Consider the following 22536-nt stretch of genomic DNA (forward strand, 5'->3'; position numbering starts at 1 on the left):
GTGGGGAGGAACAGCTCCACATACCAGTACATGCTGGAGTCTAAATGGTTGGAAAACCACTTGGAAAGGAGGGACCTGGGGATCCAATTGGACTCCAAGTTGACCACAAGCCAGTGATGCACTGTGCAAAGAAGGCCAATGGCATCCTCAGCTGCATTAGGCAGAGGGTGCCCAGCAAGTCAAGGGAGATTGTCCTTCCCCTCTGTTCAGCACTGGTGAGACATTTCTTGTGCACAAGCTCTGTGTTTACCAGTACAAAACAGTTCTGTATGTGCTGGGCCAAGTCCAGCAAATGGCCATGAAGACCTTAAGCAAGGGATTAGAGCAACTGTTAAATGGGTAGATGCTGGAGTTGTTTTTCCTGGCGAGTAGAGGCTCAGGGGGATGTCATCGGTGTGGATGAATAACCAGTGAGAAGGAGCCAAACTCTTCTCTGCACAGAGGCAAAACAAGAGGACACAGGACCACACTGAAATATAGGAAATTCCATTTAAACTCTTTTACCGAGAGGCTCATCAAGCACTAGAACAAGTTGCCCAGAGAGGTTGTGGAGTCTCCATCCTTGGAGACAGTGGAAACATATCTGGACATAAGCTTAGGAGACCTACACCAGTTGACTCTGCTTTGAGCAGAGGATTTGAACTAAGTGATCTCCAGACCTCCCTTCCAGATTCAACTATCCAGTGGTTCCACAATGCAAAATATTTTAGTTTGAGGAAAATAAGTTTTATCATCTCCAGTTTATTTCCCTCTTAGTTTGGAGAAAAGGAGACTGAGAGGTGACCTCATCAATGTTTTCAAATATGTAAGGGGTGAGTGTCAGGGAGATGGTGTTAGGCTTTTCTCAGTGGTGACCAGTGATAGGACAAGGGGTAATGGGTGTAAATTGGAGCATAGGAGGTTCAAGTTGAATATCAGAAAAAATTTTTTTACTGTAAGGGTGACGGAGCCCTGGAACAGGCTGCCCAGGGGGGTTGTGGAGTCTCCTTCACTGGAGACATTCAAAACCCGCCTGGACACGTTCCTAGGCGATGTACTCTAGGGGGCCCTGCTCTGGCAGGGGGGGTTGGACTAGATGATCTTTCGAGGTCCCTTCCAACCCCTAAGATTCTATGATTCTATGATTCTATGATTCTATGATTTTATTATCTCAAAGATTTTTGTATTGCAGAATCTCCAGTGCAAATTCTGTGTGACTAATTCGAGGTTTCAAAACTCCAGATGCTGAAATAGGGCAATCCTTTAAGAGGATAGGAAACAGAGTCCAGTACCACCCAGCTTCTCTGATTGACAACATCAATGAAGATTTTAAAGATGTTAATGAAGTTTAAGATGACAATATCAATTCATGCATAATTACAACTTGGAGAATGTAAAAGACTTGATACAGGTTTAATTTGTTAGAACATGTTTTGCAGCTGTAGCAAATTTACTAAATGTATAGTCAAATTTGGTTGAAGTTAAATTAGGCATGCATCTAGATTCTTGGTTAAAATTCTTCAGCTGCCTGCTTCTAAACTGGTATAAGTAATAATAATAAAAATGTCAGTACAAGCTGGAGCCTGCAGCTTATATCCCATTATAAATTACACTTCAGATTTTCTAAACTAATTGTTAAATTTAGACTTTGCAATTAGCACTCCACAACATTTACCAACAGAATTAACTGTATCACTTGCTATCAAGATGACATTTCAAGCTCAATTACATTTTCATATGTCCCAGACTGGTAGCTCTGATGTATTCTAAGAAAATAAAACCTAGAAATGGGCAAACTGCAAATTGTCGTGACAAGATTCACAATAGGAAATTGTCTTTTTCGGTGTCTGTTTAGGGTAAAAAAAATTATCTTATTGGATACAGATGCAATCTTATCTGAGCAATGTGAAATATTATCTCAGGTTGGTAGAATAAAATGCAAATACTTACTTTCTAGAGTTCCATCATTTGAGAATTGTATCCAGCAACTTTACAATTTCCAGGAATCCTTATTAGCAAGTGCATGAAAACTGCCAGGAGATGCTACCTGGTGTTGCTTTTTAGTGTGATAGGGTATGAATCTGAGAACTTCAAAAGATAATTTCAACAAACAGCCAAACCTACAGAGAAGCTCACAGCTGGATTTCATGTTGTGTTTACTTAGTAGAGCCAACCCACAGGAAGTTTTTGCTCTGCAACTGTATAAAGACTAAAATTCAAAGCCACTTACTCCTGATAACCCATTCAGAATCAGAGCTGAACTAAATTCACTTGCTTTCAAGATGTAAGTAGTGAAACATCTTAAAGTTGCATTAAGATGAGTCAGTCATACTTTGATGCAATTATATCTCCTTCTATTATAGGTTCACAATGGAAAGGAGCACACTGCAGCTGTTGTTCAGATGTAAACCATAATAATCATCATAGATGTGACACCACTTTCACCTGTACCCCTTAAAGCTGACTTCTTGGAACAAAATAGAACATAGAGAGAAATGTTTGATGTCAGTCTGGAAAAAGAAAAGGACTGTAGTTTAGACAAAGAATGGGTATAAAATTCCATCTTTCTTCTGATGAGGGGCTGGAGGCATTTGAGATTCTCATTCACTCTAACTTCTTTCATGGTAAAGCATGATACATAATAAAGTTTTTTCTAGGACTTGTATGTTCCCTTTCCATCCTCTACCATCTCTTGGTTATATCAGGATAGTAACAATGCCTGTGGCTCTCAATCTAACACTCTTCAATACCTCCACTTTTCCTCCAGCTCCCTATTGAAAAAGAAATATCTGCCTTGAAATCTTTGACATTCTCTTCCAAATCCTTTGATGACTTAAAAAAAAACTTTTCACTCACAAAGAAGCCCTTGTGAACCTTGTGAGTAACATCTTTTCCCTTTCTCCTCATTTATTTGTTGTTATACCTATGGTGCAGAACTTTTCCAGGATATGAACCCTGGCAGCACATTTTCAGCAAGCAGGATAGGAGGTAGGTTCCTAACATTCAATCACTTAAAATGTCAGCTAAATACCTAAATGCCACATGTGCAGTCCAAAGCATAATCATGTTCTGGCTCTGAGCACCAGAAATCCTGATGGCACTTTACATATGATGTATTATTTTCATAATAAAGGCTTATCCAGGAGAGTTATCTGTGCAGTGATATGATTTCCCTTATAGCCCACCTTCTCTTTTTCTCTGCAGAGGTGTCAGTCATAAACTAGAAATCACAATGGTGACAATAAATTCCATGGGAAAGTTTAGTCTGTACACACACTGAGGAAAGGAAAGTCCAGGTTACAGACAACACAAGAAAACCCAAATGTATAGTGTCTTCCAACTTGGGACACAATTCTACATCAACTAGTAAAATACCCCTGAGAACTGTATGTTTCTTAAAAGTCAAATCACAATGTGGTATGCAAAAAAGGAAAATTTCAACATTGAGGGAAATGTTAATAAAAGATTTTTTAATCTGATGTCTAATATGCAAATGAAAAAAACATGAAAATAGCAGAATGATTCCATGAAGCAACAGTTTGGCATTCCTTCAAGCTCTTCTGATGTATAGATAGATGAAACAGCAGTCCACAAGCATAAAATTAGTGCCCTAAAAGTAGTGGAATAGAATGTGTCCCTGAGCAGTTCAAGCTGAAACAGATAGACAGATGGGAATATGTATCTCCCATGGTCCTGGTATGATTAGGCATATTTTTCATAGCTTTGATTTATGGGGCAAAAAAATATTTTGTTTAAATCCTTAAAATCCTAAAATCAGTCCAGGTAGATTTTATTTATAAGCCGACAAAGCTTGTCTGGCATGAAGATTTGAGTTACATGTTTTAATTTGAGTTTTATAAGTGCTTTTTTGTTTTTCAATTTGTGCCTGTTGTCACTGAAATGAATTAAAGAGAGTGTCTGGGTTACTAAGAGATACTGCAAATCAAAGGCAATTATATTTGAATAGCACACGAGCACAGGGTGAGAACATTGGCTGGAATCTCAGCAGGGCAACTGATGTCAGGTGCAGGTTTTTCCATGGCTACATCCAGAAACCTTCAGAAATCAGTGGAAGTCTTTGGTAGGTGCTGGTTTGGGGGGCTGGCTATTGGAAATGGCCATGCAAAACATAAGGAAAAAGAAACAAACAAAAAAACCCAACCCCCAAACATCTGAGCTCGTTTAATGTCTCGTATTTTATAAACCAGAATTTACAGCACGGTGAGTTAGAACATGGCAAATGGCTCACAACCATGTCTGAGCCAGTAGAATTTTGGCATCCACAAACAGAGCACTCCTTCATAAAGTTTTCCAGGGGCTTAGTGCCTGCTTGTATGAATAGCAAAGCTACATTTAAACCTGGATAACATGTTGGCATTGTGGTAATAAGAAGCCTCTACGAGTGTCTGGGCAGTGATTTGGCTCATGGAAAGAGAAGGTTGGTAGTAAGCAGCCTCAAATGGCTGACCTCCTTTTGACATGCACATTGCAAGTCATCATCGAACTCGATTGCAACTAAATGCCAGACCTTCCAACAAGCTGTTCTGAGCTTGTCAGTTTGGAGTCCAAAAGGAATAACTTTGGTATGGCTAATTCCTACAGTTTCAAGCATCGTAATTCCTACAGTTTCAAGCATCGTCAAGCAACTAACATGATTTGTAGGAAATTTAAAACTGTACAGGGCTGATCACACACACTGGGCTTCCTCTCTTATTTCAAGCAGAATGATTTGTCTAAGGAGAAAATGTGGGACCAGGTTTGCAAGGAAGCTGTTGCTTGACAGAAAATAACTAAAGGGTTTCATGGGTTCATTCTGTTTCAGTATTTGATTTAAGCCTTTTTCTATATTGAGCACTGATCACCAAAATTTGTAACATCTGGATTTCATCACTAACAATATTTCCAAGACTTTTTTTTTTTTTTGTCTATCCCTGAAACTCTCTGTTAGTGTATCTGGGTGGGAAGAACAGCAACGTTAACATGAACACATGACGTTTGAAACTTCTGTTGAAAAATAATAAAAATCTAGGTAATTCACCCAGAATATCTTTCTAGATATTTGTGACTGGAGATGAAATGCACAGCTACGTGTGTTCCCTCTATGGAAAAAAGAGGGAACACACCCTTTCATGTTTACAGAAACTTTAAAAAAGATTGGAGTAAATCTGTGGCACAATATATTGGCTTAAAAATAAAATCAGTATTCACCATACTGCTTTGCATTCAGCAATGCAAATTAAATTGTGTTCAGTTTAAACTCCATGTAGCTGTTTCTCCATTTTGAATTCAAATAGGATAAACTGCTTCCAGGGATGGGTCTAAAGAAGGTGGTGTTAACTCTTTTATTATATGATAACATGACACGAGGCTTTTCAAATAGCACTACACTTGAACGTATGGATGGGCAAATGGATCAAACTCAAACTCACATTTGGCTCCATATTAATACTTTAAATGTCAAGAATTGTCAAGCACTAAATGGTGCTTTAGATGAATAAATTCCTATCACAGCCAGGGAAGAGGCAATCAGTAGAGTCAGTGAATCTTAATAAATCAGTGAATCCTAATAAAAAATTTTCTGCAAAACAGATTGCATGATTTGCTTTAGTCTTTTCACTGTGCACAGATAGGAATAATACCAACAACAGCAACAACAACAATAATAATACTAAAATTATCATGCCCATTGTTTAAGTGGGGAATGGTGTATCTGTCTACATTATAAAATTGGTTTGTAGTCTGTAGCAAATCACTGGATGGAAGCAGCTGTTGTCAAACAAACTTAGCCTCATCTCAGAGATAAGTTCAGTTTTTCCATTCTGTCTGAAGTGTCACGTTTCCATTGTGACTGTTATGCTATGTATTATTATACTATGCTTATCTTTGCCACTAGTTTGATTGTCTTTTTTTAGGTTTGGGTCTGTCCTAACCTTTGTCTTATGCCTACCATATGCCCATGACTCTGAATTCAGACAGACCTACAGTAACATAAGTGATTATTGGTAAAAGTAAGCAGAGAAAAGGTTAACATCAAGAGATATTTTGTTCAAAAGCTGTGCTGCATTGATGAACAAAGTCTGGGCTTATGAAAGGAATAAAATTCCTATCTAATAAGCTATATTAATGACAAAAAGAAATACATCAAATAAGCATCTCACTCATAGATCATGGCTGAACTGTGATAATGTAGAGCTGAGAAAATACTGTCTAGTCTGCTTAAAAATCTGGCCATGCTGCTGTGAACTCACAAATATCTCAAGCAGCAAATGATGGAGAGCTCCACTGATCTCAAATAACTCAATTGTTTTTCCTTTTCTAATCAAATATCTCCGCAATAAGAACCAGAAAGGCATCATTCAGCAGGCAGTGTTGTTGTGAAAGCATAAATATAGCACTTCACTGTTAATGTAACATTAAAGATTAAAAATGTTTATTACCTGTTATTATTCTGTTACTTGTTTTGTGTAGAGAAAAATAGAAGTTGCTGCCTTAATGCATGCAAAAATCACAATGTGCATTTATAGTCGAGAGCAAAGGGCTGGGGCTATGAAAATTATGTAAATGATGAATTCCATTGAAAGAAGTTTCAAACCCTTAGGGTCTTCAAACGGCATTAATTCAAGAAATTAGATATAAAATTTAACTTTTTCATGCTAATAATGATTTCATAAGGAAAAACTCGTTATTAAAGGTGACAAATACGAAGTTCTATTGAACATTTAAATTCAGGAATCTTAGTATGTGCCCCTGGGATATATTTACACAGCCAATGACTCTCTGATGTTATTAAGTAATTTATTTGAGAAAGTCTCCATTCATGAGTTTACATAAGAACAATATCAGGTTTACAAAGGCTTGTGCTGTCAGTTTAGCAAATACCTAATTCACAGTGACTTTTGCTTAAGATTTTCATTACGTGGTTCAATATTGTTTGATCATTTAATGTCAGCTTCATAAGATCATAATATCCCTTATATGAAAAGGGGAAATTAAAAGAAGAATAAATTAAAAAGAATGAACTAAGCTTTAATTTATATGAACTTCAGCACAAAAGAAAAAACAGTGTCACCACTTGTGGTAATACTTTGCTTGAACACAAACTATCCACATTTGACAGCTTGAGGTAGGATATTGCTGTAGTATAGTTCTATATGAGCATCACCAAAGGTAATCTGGAATGTTGCATATGGTTCAGTAGTTTGGACTGATCAGTGATGTGACAGGATTGATTCCTGGCAGCATTAGTTAGAGGCCATGAAACCCTGGGCCATCAATTAGAGATGCACAGAAATGAAAACACCTTAGGTCTCGTGATTTCTGTGCCTTTTTGTGCCTCCAGCCAGTGTTGCAGGCAACGTGCAAATGTAACTAAAGATGACAATTCCTGCATCAAGGACCAGAGTGGATATGGCAGAGAGAAGTAGCAGAAGATCCCTTGATGCTGAAAATAGAGCTCATCAAAACTGTCAACAGAATATTTGTCTTCTTGCAGAAAATGCTGGTTCATCAATACCAAACTGGAAATGTGCTGATTTTACTCAACTTTCTAATGAAATACAGCCAAGCCTCAAAATCTTCATTGTCTCCTGGCTAGATCATTCACCATCACTCCTCAGAGATCTCCCTGGTCCCCATGCTCCATCTCAGGGCTATGCTAGAGGAGCTTTGATTCAATAAGTGTTTGAAATCACAACTTGTTCCTTTTACAGCTTGCCTCTGGAACTTTCCTCCACAGGATGGTTCTTACTTGCCCTTTACCATGTTTCTTGCACAAAGATGTGTTTCCACCCTTGTTTCTCTTACCCATTCCAGCTAAACTAAAACACAGCCACTCTTTCTATTTCAATGGGAGGGATTTAATCTGTACTCCAAGGTTTGCCTCAATCCCTTTTCGTATTCTTTGCTGTGTGTGTCCTAAGACAGCTGAAACTGACTGCCTATAACCTTGTCCAGCTCTTTTATAACCCACTGTTTGATCTGCTTTCTTCAGCAACTTTCTATTTGAGGGCAGCTGATGAAAAACTGGCATTATATCTGAATTTTTCATGGCAGTAAATTTTGCTGTTTGCTACAAAATGCAAAAAAATACAAAACACAATACACAGTTAGAGAATTATGTCAAACTCTGATTTCTTAATAGTTGCACATAGTGTTTTCTATTGTTTGGTGTCTTGATAATTGCCCAGAAACTATTACTGCTACGGGAAGATAAATAAAATATACACCTATTTCTTAAAGGTGAGACAAACTGTTTCTCTAGCTTCCAACAAAACAAAAACCATCAGACTTACAGTGTAGGAATATGCAACTACATATTATCTTTCCTAACTAAACTGCCAGTTGCTTAACTGCTGAATAAAAAGCTGAACAGACCCAGTCAGGATCATATCTCTGTACTAAAAACCTTGACATTTAATTTTGATTATATTGTAGACATTTTCAGAGTTCTAAAACCAATATTGTTCAGCCTTGCCTTCTGGAGATTGGCCTTGCAAGATTATTTCCATTGGAGGGGGTGTTATTAATATGGGTCAGGGATATTTTTAATTCCAATTTGATTATTACTTTGGAAATATGTACATATATGTTCACCTGAAGAGCAGAAAGGAGAGAATTAGGAAATTTTTCTCAAAAGGTAACCACTCAAAAAAATTCCCTGTTTATTGTTCTTAGAAAGAGAACCTCACTACATACAATAAACAGATAATACAGGACAAAATATCCCAAAATATCCCACAGACCACTTGATTCTAATACAATTTTCCCAACAGCCTGATAAAAGGTGCTGTCATAGTGTGAACCAGAATCATGCCCAGACATTAAGACCCTGCAGTCTGCAGTTTAGTCATTTGGAAACATAATCTGAAAGAAATCATCTTTATCCATAAAATGAAATTACCAAGTATTTTCATGCAATATTAATCCTGACTGTTGATAGATTGCTTTCTCTGATCAATTGATCAGTCAATCTAGATTATATCTCTGGCTACCTGTACCCAACCCCTCCTGCAAAGGGTGTTGGGGTTTTCATGCAAAGTAGCAGTGAACAAAGAGATTTACAAGTGTTTACAGAAATGGGATGTTTTTAGCTGGGTGGTTATAACACATTATTTAAGGAAATTAACTATGATTTATAGAGCAAATGTAAGACAAAGCTTGTTTAACATATTGCAACATTAAGTATCTCCTGCATTAATTGTCTCTAATGTCTATTCCATTTTTTATCTAACAAGGTATGCTCCATTATTATTTTTATCCAGTTCATTGCTTGATTCCGTCTCCTCTTTCAAAATTAGCTTATCTAATCAGAAACCACTTTTTCTTGTAGTTCATTTCTCATAAAAAGAAGAAATTCTTGTTTACTGGGAAATTAATTGGATTATAATTTTGAAAAGAAAGAAATATGAATTGCTATAAATTATTTCTCAAAAAATACATGGGAGCGTGAAAACCAACAAGCCCAAAACAAATTAAAAGCTCTACTGAATGAAAAGACTATAAATAGAATATGAAACTGGAAAGAATAATTTATCTTTGTAACTTACCTACTCCTTGTTATTCTGTTGAACAGAGCTGAATATCTAAGGAAGAAGAGAAGATTTATGGATTTACTAAATGATGGTCAAGTCAATGTATATATTAGCTGTCATTTTTCTTCTAGATTTTCAGTCATTGTAAATAGTAGTTAAACCTTTATTACAGAGAGAAAAAGTATAAATTAACCAGAGATTTGGTGCCCACAATTCCTTTTCAGTAACACATCATCTTTTTTATGCAACTGTACATATTTAAGTGAAGGAGAGAAATACAGAAATTGTGTTCAAAACTGGGTAATATACTTCAGGTATGAAGCTGACATATTCCATACATTTTACTGCTTCCCAACATTTCAATTCACATCAATCTGTAGGAATTTAGAACTCAATTAACTAATATTTTATTGATAATCATGAGGGTTTTTTAGCTAAACCAAGGAAATCAAGTGTTAAACAGATGACAACTAATTGAAACAAACTATGAAAATTGCCTAAGGAAAATAAAATGTATACAAAAAAATTGCAAAATTAGTATAAATAAGATTCTAGAAACTGGAAACAAGATCTGATAAATAAATTATCATCTAATATTATAAATTGATTATAATCTTATAGAATTATTATATATATACTAATATATAGATATATTATAATCTTATAGAATTGAAAGATAGAATATAAAATTCTAAGTCTTAGGGAAAACTTGACTCTTACCTGTTCAGATGATTAACACCTTGACCTCCTTCTATTTGTAGACCTACCAAAGAAAAATATGAAATTAAATTAAATACACTAAATGATGTGAGAGAAATGGGTATAGATTCATACTGATTTAGCTTGATTTTTTTAATCCTTGTTACTGAATTGCATTTATGATAGCAATTCATCCTCTATGCTAGCCTTTGATCCTTAAATATACATATATGGAGCCTGATGTAAAAACAATTTGCTATTAAAAAGTTCCACTTTTTATCTACGTACCAAACAGCTTGTTTATAGTACAGTTTATTCAGTGAGTATACTCAAATTTAAAGCAGGGAGATTGATAAAGGTAATTACTGAACACTGTATTGCCTTAGAATAGAGATGAAAGCAATATGCACCTGACTCAGCAAAGACAGGAGTTAAATGTCAGATTATCCACATAAGTGTCTCAAGTAACAGGAGTTTCATGCATGACAGATGCTAGAATGGGCATTAAAATGGTCAGAACAAAAAAATTCAGCAGTTCCATAACACACACTGCATATGTGTATTTTCACATGCAAATTGTCTACAACTTCAAAAGATCTATTTGCATGCTCAGAATCAGGATTTATACATCAACAAGATAAAAGCCTTCACAGTTTCTTAGTACTCACTCAGTGTGCCTACTTTAAATTTACAAAGCAAAATTTAACATGTCACCAACACCCCAAGATTGGACTGAATTTTATTTCTTTCAGTCACCTGTGTGTATGGAGCTCCTGAGGACTTTAGCTATAACCCAGGTACTAAGCAGACTCTGCCCATCCACACTGAATGGAAAGAAAATTATTGACACACTGTGTGGTATCTGCTGTCCCTGTCCCTGGGGTGACTGTGTTGGTGTCTCACTGCAGAAAATGGTATTATGTCACTTGAGGAAGGAAGTTTTGATCACACCCAAGTCAACAATTAGAAGGATTGTTACCTCCCTAATGTAAGGAATTAATAGGGTTTGCATGGAAGTGACAGAAAATCACTGTTGTCCAGTCCTACAAAATAGTTAAAAAAAGGTTATCCCGTTTTGTGAACCTAAATACAATAACACTGAAGCCACTCTCCAGCTTCTTATTATATGAGAAAGTTTGACAGTGATGAAAAGTCTCTCAGGCTGCCTCAGTCATGAACTCCAGGTTTCTGATTCAGGACACATGCAAGAGAACAAACTTGCTTGGATATATAATCATTGAAAATCTTCAGCTAAGTGGTGGTGATAGGAAGCCTCAAGAAATAGAGAAGGTGAACTGTGACCACTCTCACAAATGTTGGGAGTTTTGCTGTTTGTATTAAAGAGATTCAGCCTTAAAATGCCAAAAATAAAGATGAAAGTACAAAGGATTTTATTGTTTATATTTTAATAAATTACAATTTATAATTTTTTATTATTGTTGCATTATATATAATATATACAATTATATGTTATTATAATTATTGTAATGATTTATATTATTTATTATTTAATTATTTTATATTATTATATATATATATATTTTCTTTTGTTTCACTGGTCGACTGATTGGGTTTTTTGTGTGTCTGGGTATGAGCTTGAAAGGCTCATAAAATGAAATCAATTCCACATTCTCTCTCTGGTGTGTCCTGTTGCCTCATCCAAGATCCATCCTCTTCATTGACTGCTTATAAAGAACCAGATCACCAAATGGACTCTTCACTACCAACATCATGGAGATCAAGCCAAGCTGACTAAAAACCCTACAAAACAACTGTGAAGTTATTCCTTTGCTTACATCTCAGTCTCTGAAAGGTTCACATCAGAAATCAGATGAGAGAATAATTGGTTTTAATTTTTAAAAGAAATTATTTTTTTAAACATGGATAGTACGGGGCATCAAAGTTTCCTAGAACAACTTAAAATTGACCTTTCTGCCTAATACATTAAAAAAAAAATATTTTATTTTCTTACTTGGAAAAGAATAAACTCAATTTGTAGCTCACCATGGGCATTCTGCATGTGATTCTGAAGTTTGCAAATCTTTAAAATAAAAAATAACCCCATTTTAATTTGGCTTAACTTTGTAGAGCATGTGTATTTATAATTCTCAATGGACATGAGATAAGGTAGTGTCACAATGCCAGAACTGGGTCTTCTGGATCATCTTGTTTCACAGAATGTCTCTTTTGAGCTTCCCAGTCTGTCTATAAAGTGAAAAATCCTGGTTTTGAATCAGCCTTAATAGTTCAGACAGATAGAGTCAGGCTTTTGCTCAAAACTTGATGAGCAGTATGAAAAGAAAAAGAGTATCATGTTGTTATAAAATATATATTGTCCAATAATATATAAGGAGCTTTAAACTTAGAAAGCTTGGGGCTATAACCTCTGCCTTACCAGTGAGTTTTGTAGTGCTCCCATTCCCACATCTCTTTCCTCAACAATTTATCCTTGCTCCAGGTAAGCTTTAAGAGATTCTTTGGCAGCACTAAAAGCTACATCCAGTTCAGGCACATAACAAGTTAGTTAGTCTGGGCTACAGATGTTCTGATGTAACTCTTTTATACTGACACCTTTCTCATGAGTGACTTAAATCCCTTTCATTTAAATAAGAGCTCCTCCAACAAAGATGCATCAGCCACAAAAAATCAGCATAGAGGTGATTACTCCAGCTGAGATGTTCTGGTTACTTTTCTTGGCTAACAGAGGTCACTGCAAATCTTTGATGCAATTTAGGCAGTAAATTACATAATTCACAGAATCCCAGAGAAAAGCTCAGGATGGAGGGAATCTATGGATGTATTCTAGCCCAATGCTCACATATTGTTGCTCACTGTAAATGATGGTTCTTTGGTAAACTTCTACTGAATTTGACTCTAAGTGCATTTTTCACGTTTTCTAAATGCAAATGAAAATGAATGAAATTACCAGGATGGGGATTTAAGAGAACTTGCATTGTTTTACAAATGGGATGGGTGGAGCATGCAGAAGGTTGAGGTAAGAAGGGTCAGCTGGCAAGAAGCGTGTCAGAAGAGTGCAGTTATTTGGGCCCTCTGAGAGTTTGAAGATGAGCTCTCTGACCACACACAGGAAACTGCCTGCTGCTAATAATTCATACCTGTTACATGTTAAACAACTGGAGTTATCATCCTTTTTACGTAACTAACTGAATTTGGTTAATTAACAACTTCAACACCTGGAGGGAAATGTAAAATCTATAGAGTTTGGTGTGGTGCTTACACTGGAAAGAGCTTCTTCATCCTCTGCTCCATATTAAAGAGGGGATATTTTGGACACAATTGCTCTTAACAATTGTATAGGGTTTTTTTCAGAACTGCCTTTTCTAGACTGACGCTTCAGTGAATTTTGCTAACATGCAACTAAAAATAGATGAAATCCAGAAAATGTAGTAAGATCCAAGTATCTTTAATACTGATTTAATCTCTGCTTCTCTGTACACAACACAAACTCTTGCCCAGATACAAAAGTAAGAAGTGTACAAGTCTATTTCACATTCGAAGCATACACACTGGAGTCACAAAACCAGATTGCTTTGCCCATAACTAGAAGGCAGAAGAGTAAAATCTCATTAAGGCTGGTATATGGAAGTAGGTTTACAAGCCATGCATACCCATGAATAGGTTAGTTTAAATGTCTGGGAAATAGATGGCTTTTCAAATATCTGGCTGACAGTCTTAGGCTTGGAAATACAAACTAAGATGAACTCAAAACCTGACATTCAGAAATAAATCTGTCTGGAAAATGGTGTTATGAAGAAACGAATCTACGTTCTAGAAAGACTGTTTTCTAAAAACTGTTCTGATCTTCCCATGACTCAGTAACACACATTTGTCCCTGGCATTCTGCTGGATTTGGATCTAATGTATGTGTTCTCACATGGCACCTCTGAAAATCTGATTTGTATGTAGGGATGCTTGCATAAGGTGTTTAAAAGTTTTGCAACAGGAAGAATATTACTGCTGAAGGAATATTCAAAAGGCTTAGAGTTTCATGTAGTGTGCTCCCTAAAATCAGACATACATGCTCATAAAACTTAAACATGTCTTTCCTGTGTTTATTTGTACTAGCAACTAGTGGGTACCATTTTCTAATTTTTTTTTTTTGTTTGTTTTGTTTCTGTAATGGTGTGCTATGGATATTTTCTGCCCCTGTCAGTTTCTGAAGCTTCTCAGTGCTAGGCAGCTCCATACATGCAGAGAAGGGGAGGGAAATAGGAATTGCTCTTGATGCTTGCTGCACACCCTGAAGTTTGGCTTTAAACCTAGGATGTAAAAAACCCAAGAATCTTCTCTAATGGCTTTGGTTTTATATTTTGGACTGGTATCTCATACGTGGTTATTTGATATTTCATCTGAAACATGAAGAATGATCTTTACTGAATGAAATTAAATAGTTCATTTTTGGGCTGTACCCTAAGATCACATTGGCCTTGTTTGGATACTGAAAACATCATAGATGTAGGAATTCATGTATGTATTATTAATTCAGGGTTAGAGCACTAATACAGAAATCTGTGTAGGTTACTGCTATGAAAAGATGAAACAATCAAAATATGCTGTTTTTACACTGAATCTGTTGATAATGATCAGCACACAGACAAAATAAAAAAGAACAAAATAGGAAAAATCATTGCAAATTAAGCCTATTTTTCATTAATTTTGTCACATATGAACTCAGATAGGTTTGAACTTTGCAGTCATAGTAGTGCATTCAAAAAATAATAATGCAAAAATTTCCATGAGAGGGTCTCTGTTTTATTACTAAGTGAGCTCTCCAGTGGTCAAAATAATATCTGTAAATTCCTGTGAATTTTAACCCAAAACGTGGCAGTCTGGCATGATTACAAGCTTTAAATTTTCAAAGAGCAACATGACTAAAGCAGGACTGGAGTGTTGAGTGGCACCTCACTGGTTTCATTTGCTAGTATTGTTATTTTCCAAGTTAATATTTGATTTACAAGAAAAATGCATTTAAGTCACACAGTTAGGCCTGCAATGCATCCACAAGTATTAAATCCCCAAATTGCCTTCATTTGTCAAATGCTAAAGCCCTACCTGAGACTATTCAGTAGCAGAGTATGAATCTAATGATGGCAGTAGGAAGGAGGGGGGCTAAACCTATAGAGGTTTTAGAACCCATACCTCTTGTCTCTACTCCCCTGTCCCCCTCCTGACTTAGGGAGTCAGGAGGGGGACAAAGGAGTCCTATGGCCAAAGTAGTAATTCAGTACTAATTCAGTACTTTGGCCACAGTAATGAAGTTAAGCTTCAGTATATGGCAAAGACAGCTTGTGAGTCCAGTCACCATGATTTTCTTTAAAGCTTTCTCATGTTAATTATTTGAATTGATTTTAAATTCCAAATTATCAGTGAAGATGAAGGAACCCCAATCTTTCCCCTTGAGCTATGAGTTACCTCCCAAACTGTCCTGTTTTTCCCATGCTTACAGTATAGTTGCCTCCATTCTATAAATTTTTTGTCTTTTTTTGCATAAGGGTTCAAACACACTGAACACTAAGGTTCAAACACAGAGAATGAAGGCATTTTTGTACATAAATAATAAGAAATGCAGCCTGAATTAGAAATCAATATGAACAACCCTCCAAGAGGAGGTGATTACCCCAAGCAACGCCTTTTATTTTTAATTACCTAATATAAATCCAAGTTGTCAAACATTATCAGTGAAAAAAATCTTAGGCTGTAATAGACTATGATCATGAAAATATCATAGTTTGTGTCAGCCCCCTATTTAAGTTACCATTGCAGAGTAGGAATGGACTGCTGGGTGCAAAGATTTGATTTTCCAAGTAGTGTCCAATCTGCTAAGCCAAGCACTGTTTTAATGGTTAACTTCTTTTGTAAAGAACTTAGCTCAAGTACAGTCAAGGTTTTGCCTACCATTTGTTTCAAGAATCTGGATCAGATCTTTAAATCAGAGCCAAATGTGAATAAAAGCAGTAAATTCATGGGCAATAAATCCTCATTGGTTTGCATTACTCAAAGATGGGACCTGCTGGAACATCTTCATAACATTTTTTCCTTCCTTCTCCTCATGTGCAACATATTGCAGTAATCAATTAATATGATGGAATATTCCTGCACTGAGACCTTCTTGTAACTCCCATATGGTCAGAATTTGATCTTAATAGCTCAAATTGTTCTTTATTTATTTACTTATTTCTGTAGGAGCTGAACTCATCCTCCTCAGTAATGATGATGGAAAAATAAATCTAAGCTTTCAGAGGGCATTACTGGTTTTCATACCATTGATATTGTGTTTAAATATTTTGAGGAAGTCCAGTACTCGGAGAGGACTGAGCATCATTCACCTGCATTTAAAGCACCCAACTAACCAAGAGAAAATGGAAATGCCCAGTTTCATCACTTGCTTTTCAAAACAAAGGCCTTATTGTACCCCCTTAGAACAAATAAAAAAATTTGCTTATCTTTGATCTTATTTAAATAATTAATCCCTGCCCCTCTCATCTCACCCTTTATTTGCTTTTATAACTCAAAAGACTTGAATTCCACTGTAACAATCCAGGAAATTCTGACTTATAACCTCAGTAATACCATGTAGACCTTGGTTCATATAAAGAAAGGACAGTAGCTGAACTTGTGTTTCTTTCTGCTTTTAGTTGTTCTCTAGTGGGGTTTAGAAATGTTGCAAAAAGTCATAACTGGAAGCTTGTGTAAGTCCTTTCATAATGCTTGTAAAGCTTGAAGCAACAAAAAAATCCCTAGAGGTCCACAACTCTACAACTGGTAACACCAAAGCTCTCTGAGCAAACTCCACAAAAATTTTCCTTGACAGTAATTCCTTTGGAATAGTTGTAGGAACTGAGTTTTATGGACTTAGTGAACAGTAGTCTTGCAATTAAATTTATTACAAAAAGATTCAAAACCTTCTTTTTTTTTTTTTTTTATTTTATTTTATTTTATTTTTTTTAATACATGGTATCAAATCAACCTTCCACATTTCTCAATTTCTTCCTATATCTGACAAGAAAATGTGATGCAGTCCATACTGTTTTTTCTAAAGAGATGCAGGGAGGTGGGGAAATTGTTTGGTCCATGTATATTCCAGCAGAGGGTGGCAGTACACTGCAAGGCTCCCAGAGTAAAGGGAAAGTTACACAGTAATATTTGTGGCTTGTTTCTTCAGTGACTTCGATCAATCCACTCAATCTCCATCCCTTTTTCATCTGAAATATTTTTCTTCCGTAAGTTCCATCTACTAAAGACTACAAACCATTTTAATATTCCTGAGAATAAACACCTATGAGAATGAATACTGCGATATCTGAAAATGGGAATATCTACTCATTAAGTAATAGATCCAGAATGATTAACTTCATCATCATTAGCAGCAAATTCACCAACAGTGTCATAGGGGTTAAACTCTGTAGAAGGAAGGAGACATTCTATGCCAAGATGTGTTTCATTCCACTTTCATGGGACTGTGAAGATTCTCAATGTCTCCTCCCTTTTGTCAGTCCAATTTTGCTACTTTGGCAGCAGTGTACTCTTCAAAACTTGAAATTCCTTGTTGTCTCTTTGTTCTAATGTGGATTTCTTGGATACCTGAGACTTCCCTCTTTCTTGCTCTGTTGATTTGGGTTTTTGGGGGGTTTGTTTTGTTTTGCCCCCTTTTTTTTCTTCGTTCCTTCTTTTTAAAAGTAGTAAGCAGCTAGGAACTTGTATATAGGCCAGGGTGTATTTTTTTCCATTTTGCAAGTCTTTTTAAATATTCTGGTAGAAAGAAAAAGTAGCAATTGGTGCAGCCAATTTTAAATTACTGCAGTGAAAGTGTTTTACTCATTGTCAAACTTTAAACCTTCAGGATTCAAGGCTATATTTTTTTTGATGCAAGGAAATATTTCAGTTAAAGAGGAAAACAATGCATAAAACTCCTTTATGCAAACAATGAAAAATTATTTGTACACAAAGCATGATTTCTTTAACACACTTTTATTTTCCCTCAAGAATTCAAACCAGAGGATTATGCAGGTCAAGAAGAACTTGAAGAACAAAAGCCTTTTATGATCAAGCTCTCAATATAGACTTACATTAGTAAAAGCATCTGAATAACATTTCTATAGTAGTAATCTAAGTAGCTTATGGCAACTTCTCTAGTAATGAAAGCCAAGCATAATTTTTGTGCGTTCTTTCTGAAGACATTAATTATTTAAAATATGTAAAATACAGAAGCAGTGTTCTGGAACAGCTTTCTATTAAGAGGAAAGAAGTTGGAAATGATGCCAGGAGCCTTAGGTGACGAATGACATGCCTCTTCTCAAAAAGAAGTGATTTTTTTTTAGGAATTAAGGGAACTAAATATTTTCACACAGAACTGTTGTCAGTAATAATTCCTTACTACTGACACAGTAGATTCAAAGTGCTTGAGATTCTTAACAGAATCCCCTCTGTCATAAGGAGCCCTAGACTGGGATCCTTCAGTTTATTCAGGCAGCTATCTCACCCTGGAAGCAATAGATGCTAAGTACATCACTATATTTCAGGAAGGAAACCTTGTGCCTACTTACCTGTTAGGCAGTTGTCAGAGGCAAGAGCTGGATTCAATTCTTCTGCATCACTTTATATCAACTGGTGTCTATATTAACCCTTGAAGCCCTCTGGAAACCACCCACAGTACTGAACCATAAAATATCCCTACTACTTGCAATGGGAACATTGCATGTAAGGTTGGGCAGGACATAAATAATATCAACCTACAAACATCAGTGCTTCTAGACAGTCATTTGTCAATTATTTAATTTTATTTTATAATCATCACTCCAGTTATGTAGTGAGCAAGCATTCCAAAATCTGAGAAAATTTCAGATGTGTTTTCAACCCTATGAGTAGCTTTCTCTATAACTTGCAGCATATTCTCCTCATCTATTCCTCCAAGAGGTGACATGCTTCTCAGTAGGATTCTCAACTAGTAATTAAGTAGCATAAAGTGATGCAATATGGAAAAAAAAATAGCCAGGGTGATCAGACTCTCCATAGCATTGATTGATTGTAATTTAGATTATTTTATGTATCTTTGCAGAGGGACTGTATTTCCCACATCTAGAGAAACAGTTGCCTTTAAGAGTCCCATCCAAATATTGGCTAGTATTGTAGTAACTACAGAATAAAAAGCACAAACCACTGAGCTTTCAAAGGGAGCTGATTTCCCCTAAGGAGTGTGAAGCTGCCATAGATAGATGAGCCATGCTTTGTGCCCCTTCATCTTTCTGCTGTTTGAATGAGACTGCAGCAAGCACCTATGGATGAGAAACACCCATGAAGTTCATTGGGAGAAGTGTCTTCTGGCTATTGGCATCCTTCAAGCATCTGACAGAACAAGAGCCAAAACTCAAAAATACATTTAAGCTATCATGTGAGTCCAGCTAGAAACATACATGGTCTCCATAGTAATTTTTCCCCACAGAACTAATAGGTTTTATTGGGCCAATTTACCATTCATATTAAATCTTTGAGTGAATGTCCATCTGCAGATGGTTTGACTGCTTCCCATCAGGAAGTATCTCCTGGGAAGATGAATCTTCCTGAAGGCTGCCTCCTCAAGTCCAGTATGTCCACCAACAGATAATCACATATTGAATGATTTCTTGGAACCCTGTTTTTGTGAATAGTAGCAGAGAGGAACTGAAAGTAGCATCTACATGAGAGGTTTTTCAGGAGGCAAATGAAACAAAGCAGACAACATTTGCAAGTTGTAGTAGTAGCAAGAGGAGATTTTTAGATTCCTATGCAGTGAGAGAAAGATATAGGGGCCCTTGAGGGGCGGCGGGGTGTGCAGTGCAGTGTTAATATGCTGAAGTCCTAAATGGCCCAACTATACTTTTGAACCCCTCCTGGTTAATAGAAAACCTTGGAGTAAAATGTTATTCAAGAATAAACTAGGCTGGTAGAGAAAAAATAATTGTTTAGAATGCTTGTTTCAATAAAATGAAATATCTGGGGAAGATGGAAAGTTTCTTGAGGAGGAACAGATTCTCTCAGAGTTTAAAGTCTCTTTCTCCTTATATAATAGTGAAAGTCCATGACTGAAAAACTAGCCTTGAGAAGTTACAATACATCATGAGAAAAAGGTGAGTCAACATGCAATGTTTCAATTACAGGATTCCCATGAATACACAGGTGGTGTAATAAGGAAGGTCACTTTCTTTCCACCAGCAGTAGCCCTGATATTTCTGCAGTTTCTATGAATGGGAAACAACAATACTTATGATTGTGAAAAGACCAAAGTTGAGAGCAGATTGATCTAATGTTCAGAACAGTAAATAGATTAATATTTGTTATGTAACAGGTGCTTATCTATATGCATGTTATGTAAAGAGCACTATGTACATGGTGCTCATCCAGACCATGGGGATGACCAATACATGCAATAAGAGGCAGCATATTCTCCCCCCTCTAACATTATTATTTGTTGAAACTTTTTTTTTTTTTCTTTTCTTTTTTCTAGACTGGCTTGTGAAAGGACAACAAATTGAGTAGGTTCCCAGTACAGCCACCCACCAAACCTGCTAGGTTATGTCCTGAACTAGGAGTCTGTGGAGCTGATTCTGACCCCAGCTTTGTCAGAATTTAGTTTCACTCTGTGCTCATTAGGCTATTCCTTAATCTTTCCACATCTGTATCCTATTTCCCCAGCTTTTTTCCCCAGTTTGCTTTACCTGTTTAGACTGAGCTCCCACGAGCTTGCACAAGCTCTTTTTTTCTGCTCTGGTGGCTTTGGACTGAACACCAGTGTTCAGAGACATGATAGGAGATCTCCATTAGACACTACAAATGGTTGTAAGTTCAGATGCTCATTTCTTCAGCTCTTATGTATCCATCACTAATGACATGCTAATCTACACCATGTAGTAACCCAACACTTACTAGTGATGGGAGGCAGTTCTGGCACATGAGTGAAATGAATGTGCTCTAATTGAATAGGAATGTGACTTTCAAGGACCCTAAAATAAAAAGACCTCCTGGAGAAAACATCTTCATGATGAGGAAGGAAGGAACAGACTGAGAAAGGATGTGCTAGGCACTCTTTTATTTTCCATTCTTATCTCAGTCTCCTTTATTTTTCCTAAGCACTGAGGCAATTCAAAATAAGAAAATCACTGATAGCAGGGGAGTGACAAAACTGATATTAAAGGAGCCCAAGTTCACTTCAGACATAAGAAACGCAACAAGGAACACAAAGGGTTGCAGTGGGGCATGCAACAACTTCAAGGAAAGCCCCAAACTGTTATTTCTGTTCTTTCTTATTCAGAACTAAACATGAGACAAATAGGAATTTAAAGCCCCATGTACCTAGCCTATTTCCAGTAAATGTGGTTCGCCTGTTATTTTTAGGATATTTTGAATATATTAAAATACAATATTTATCTCTGCAGTTACTTGTGGAAAACACATACCTGATTTGGATTACTGCTAAAGGAACCTTATCTTTTTAATTTCCTGCTCTCATGCCTTAAAATTCATAACCTTAATGTTGTATTAATGCAATTTCTTTTTTTGCATTTTAATATTTTATCTTTATTTAAAATGCAGGGAACTAAGTCACTGTGATTTATTCAGTAAGCTAATAGTATTGTCAGATCCACTCAGTGTCCTCTTACCTCTAAGGCCCTTCTCTAGTGAGTTCTCAAATTAGAGGGTACTTTTAATCATCTATTTAAAGCTAGCAATGTGTTCTGAGAGTTAATTACTATTATATCATAATTCAGAAGAGAGAAAAAACACAATAATATTTTGTAATCATTGATCTTCTATATCCCCCAAATCCAAAACATTCTTAATTGTGCAGAAAGCTAGACATGGCTAATGCAACTCTTTGGCACTGTCAGATTTTGCAAGCTACTCTTCCCCTGCCTTGCTAGCTGCAGAGGAGAAACAAGCTCTTCTGTTCTAATTAAAATACCCATCAAAACTGAGAGCAAGCCAATAGAGATGGTGTTGTCCAACTTTATCTACCTGTCATTAAGATTTTTGAGATGAGACAAAAATGGTGAATTTCCTCTGACATATTCTAAATCATTACTGATTTGTTGACACTCACATGGCTGCTTTGGTGGCAACAGAGGAAGTTTTCAAAGTGGTTGTCAGACAAGAGGAAGATGTATTTGTGAGTGGAAGAGACAAAAGGGAAAATAGATTTACAGAATTTACAGAAAGTTGCTTTCATTTTTTTCTTTTCCTTTTGGAGTGTGTTTGTTTATTTAAAAAATGCCATATGCATTAAAGAAATGTATGAGGAAAATACAAGCAATCTGTTCATAAAATTCCATTTTTA

The sequence above is a fragment of the Heliangelus exortis genome, chromosome 1 (assembly GCF_036169615.1).
Source record: "Heliangelus exortis chromosome 1, bHelExo1.hap1, whole genome shotgun sequence".
NCBI classification, from domain to species: domain Eukaryota; kingdom Metazoa; phylum Chordata; class Aves; order Apodiformes; family Trochilidae; genus Heliangelus; species Heliangelus exortis.